The sequence below is a fragment of the Prionailurus bengalensis genome, chromosome A1, assembly GCF_016509475.1.
Source record: "Prionailurus bengalensis isolate Pbe53 chromosome A1, Fcat_Pben_1.1_paternal_pri, whole genome shotgun sequence".
In the NCBI taxonomy this organism is placed as follows: domain Eukaryota; kingdom Metazoa; phylum Chordata; class Mammalia; order Carnivora; family Felidae; genus Prionailurus; species Prionailurus bengalensis.
The window spans coordinates 212,320,434-212,324,563 of record NC_057343.1 but is presented as its reverse complement, the minus strand read 5'-3'; the positions used below and the strand labels follow the sequence as shown (position 1 = coordinate 212,324,563).

Genomic DNA, 4,130 nt, shown 5'->3' with positions numbered 1-4,130 from the left:
ACTTAAGGAAGACTTGTAGAATTAATGCACAAAATGTGATAATTAGACCAGCTTTCCAAAGTAAATTCATTCATTCATTCATTCATCCATTTGAAACTCTGTGTTCCTTAGAGAATTGAACCTATATGTTTACATTAAAATGTAGCAATTTAAAAGACATTATGTATTTTAAGTAGATTTCTGTATTTTTAGGATGTTTTAGAAGCAAGTAAGAAAACTAAACTCAAGTGGTTTGAATTAATAGAGACATTTATTGGGTGTCAGAGGGGGGTATCCTAAGGCAGGCCCACTTCAGATTTCTCCCAAGGATGCCATCCAGGGCTCCGCTTCCCCTTTGTCACCCACCCCTCCCTAGTGTCAGCGGATTCCCCTGGCACTAACAGGATGGTCCATGAGATCACATGTTCCTTCCAAGGCCAATCACTGATAAAGGGGATGAGAAAACTTAATTACCAACAACCAAAGAGTTGGTCGCTTAACCGACTGAGCCACCCAGGCGCCCTTAAACAGGCCCTTTTTAAAACTAAGGCCAATTTCTCAATTCTCCCAAACGTGTTTTAGTATTAAGCGGAGGAGGTTGGCTGGGCTATTTGGGGACAACCCCAGGGTGCACAACATGTGTCTAGATGGCCCTGCTGAGTTTTGGGGTCCAGTCTGCTCTGCCTGTGGTAGCATCTACTCCAGGAAGCACGGCGCCCAGGCGTCGAGTAGCCTTCCAGTACAATGGAGGAAGCCACCAACACCCGGCACCCGGCATCTCAGCTGTTCCTCTTTTCTCGTGTTGTTCTCAAGTCAGGGGAAATTGGTCATTGGGCAAATCCACCCTGCCAAACAGTTCCAAGAATCAGAGATTTGTCAGCAAGCCCGGATCACACAGTCTTCTTACCCTGCAGTCTCGAGGGGCTGCGCCTGCACACAGGGAGTGGGGTGACCGCTCCCGAAGTGAGGGGCGCAGCAAAGAGGGAAGGAGAGTGCCCTGTCACGGTCTGCAGCCGATTGTGGTTGTGGAGGCAATCACACCTGCTGTGGATAATTTGCTCCCTTACTAGTGACCCTGAGAGGTTCCTGGAATCAGTACAATGTGGGGACAGTACCAACAACAGAATGAGTAAGCCCGTCAGGAATTCAGCCAGGAAAGGAAAGCAGATCAGCTTCTGCCCGGGGTCTCCATCCCTCAGCATTTCTTTTTCCCTTTCTCTTTGAGGATGAGAGCAGGGAAAAGGCTCATTTTTAGGTGGGAAAGGATTTTTCTCACCTTAGAATGTGTTGCAAGTGCGACCTCTTATCTTCCTCCCAATTTTCTGTCCATGTGAATTCAACTTTCAGGTCAACCCATCCGACCAAGCTGAAAAGCTTGTCTGTTTATTATGTTAGCCGTGCTGATTAGCCTGATTTTTATAGGTTCATTTTGATTTATTTTACTCCTTCAACAATACTAATTCTCCATGGTTCCCATTCAATTGCTTCTTTCCCAGAATAAAAGAGAGCAAAAAAAGGAAAAAAAAAGATGTGGAAAATTGCATTGCATTTCTTTAGCTTGTCTCTCCTTTCTTCTTGTTATTAACATTCAAGAGTCTAAGTACCAAAGAGGAAAGGTCCCTTAAAATGAATGGATAAATGGCATTTTAAGGATTTCCATGCACCAGTTTTTGTTAGAACTGTTAGAGGCTGGTTACATAAATAATCTCCTGTATATGTATCTCACACACTAAGCGAAATGTGTCACTTAATCCTCATGGCAACCATATGATATACACACGGGTTTTATATCCTTTAATATCCCTCGTTTACTCATGAGGAGACACTTCTTGCCCACAGCGGGCTGAAGAGTGGCGGGGATGGGAAGCAGCAACACGGAGCCTGTTCAGAGTCCACATTCTCAGAACCATGCCACCATTTAGATTTCTGGCAGTGGACTTCCACTGCTCCTGGAGTTCGAACCCGTATGTTTTTGTCATAGAGATTTTCCTAGGCTACTGGTGAGGGGTTACTGAGGTCTGAGGGTGGGCTGTTTGCACAGCATATGCCAATCCCAATTCAGAGCACTGCTGAGTCATGCCTTCAGGGTAATTTCAATGGAACAAATGGGAGAGGTCACAGCGTGAATCCTATCAACAGACTGGTAGGAGCCCAGTGACTGTTCTGATACATGACATTTTGGGCCCAGAGAAAAGGCAGTCATTTTTGGTCTGGTTTCTGTTATTCTCTAGCTTTGTTTGAGCATTGGGCAAATGCAGCATAACAAACAAGTCAAAACAGATAAAAATGAATTTTATATGGCTGTTACATTGGAAGGCAATTCTGTGTGCAGGAGGTCTGTCTAAACATAATTAAGGATGTAAATCACATCCTTGGGGCGTCCTGACCTCCCCTTTTAATTCTTAACTATAAAACCACACTTGATGGATGGCTGTATTTTTAATAGAACATAAACATTTTGTCAAAGCTTAAGAGTTAGTTTCAAAATGACAAGATCGAATTTTCAAGCAAGGGAGTTTTATTTATCTTTTTTTCACCTGAATTTTAATAGGCTTCAGCAGGGGTACTTTTGGATGACTAAAAAAAGAGGAAGAAATCCATGTCAGGCTTAAGAAGTGCATCATCATGGATCAACATATATTGGTTTGGGAAGCTATGAGGGCTCAGGAAAAATTCTATATGTGAAGCTTCTATAATTATGAAGTCATTTTATCTGGGGAAGGATCTGCTTCCTAACTAAGGTGTATTGTCATTAAAAGCCCAATAGGCGTGTAAGTGGATGAAAACAAAGTCCTTGGGCCCAATGGTGTTTGTGAGAAACACTGCAATGTGTGGAAGCAATGTTGCCTTCATGTTCAAAAGGTTTGTGTCTCTATCCATCCACCTTCTTGCCCTGTGTCCTTGGCTTGTCATTTCATCTCTTTGAGCCTGCTACCTTCTTTGTAAAATGTTGACTCCTAACAGCTCTACAAAGTCTATGATACATTTTACAGTTGTTTAGAAACAACCTGGAGATGTTACTGAAAGAATCCAGCTGCTCATTTAAACTGAATCTCACAGATTCTTGACACTCAAGTTAGCAGTCAAGAAACTACTTGGACTCCATAATGAGAAGGGTTGTTGGGGCCGTGGAGCTCAAATCTCCAGACTCAACAGAGAAAAAAAAATCATATACCACAAATCAACATATGAATGTACAATGAGAAAAATAAACATTAAGGACCCTGGGGTACACGGGTTTTCTGGCCAGTGCACTTTCTCTGTAGTGACATCTCCAGGGACTCCAAATTAGAGCCAGAAAACTGAACAGTGATTAGGGACCCAGAGCCAAGAATCTTGAAATAGTTTTGAGAGTTCTTCCTTCCGCTAATGGTGAAGCCTGCTGACTCACCTCTAACTGAGAAAATAAAAGGTCTCTCTGATGATCACTTGTTTATTCTCTCCCCAATCCAGTCTCCTTCTCTTCACTCCTCTCCCCCCACTCCACTGTGCTGGGTAATGCTATCAGTACTTTATTCTAGACAACAGTAAATTTAAAAAGAGAGAAAGAGACTTTGAAGGAACAAGTAGGCTTCTGTTAATAAGCTTTTATAAGACCTGCTACAAATGCAATTGATTAGCTTTCAATATTTTGATTACTAACATATTTTGGTCTTGCCAACCTGAATTGCATTGGATGCAAGTTACCTTGGATGATTGTCCTTGAGTGTTCCCTTCTCAGATCAAATACTTATAAACAAGCCCCTTTTATTTTTATTTTTATTTATTTATTTTTTTAATTTTTTTTCAACGTTTATTTATTTTTGGGACAGAGAGAGACAGAGCATGAACGGGGGAGGGGCAGAGAGAGAGGGAGACACAGAATCGGAAACAGGCTCCAGGCTCTGAGCCATCAGCCCAGAGCCCGACGCGGGGCTCGAACTCACGGACCGCGAGATGGTGACCTGGCTGAAGTCGGACACTTAACCGACTGCGCCACCCAGGCGCCCCTAAACAAGCCCCTTTTAAATAAGCTCATTTACTTCTTTAGATGTCCTCTCATGCATCATGTATGGGGTTTACTGATTTAAGAGGGTAGCCTTATTCAAAATCCCTAGGAAACCTCTTGACTTTAGAGTCAAGTTAGAGAGAGCTGGCTGTTCCAAGTTGAT

At 42.8% G+C, this 4,130-nt stretch overlaps 1 long non-coding RNA gene across 1 annotated transcript; it reads right to left on the bottom strand.

Annotated features, from left to right (window-relative positions):
* Nucleotides 1-231: 231 nt before the first annotated feature.
* On the bottom strand, nt 232-3,451 carry LOC122478717. Its single transcript, XR_006296152.1, has 2 exons — nt 1,256-3,451; nt 232-824 (listed from the first exon to the last, which is right to left on the bottom strand). It is a non-coding gene; the product is annotated as an uncharacterized LOC122478717 (long non-coding RNA).
* Between the last annotated feature and the right edge of the window lie 679 nt (nt 3,452-4,130).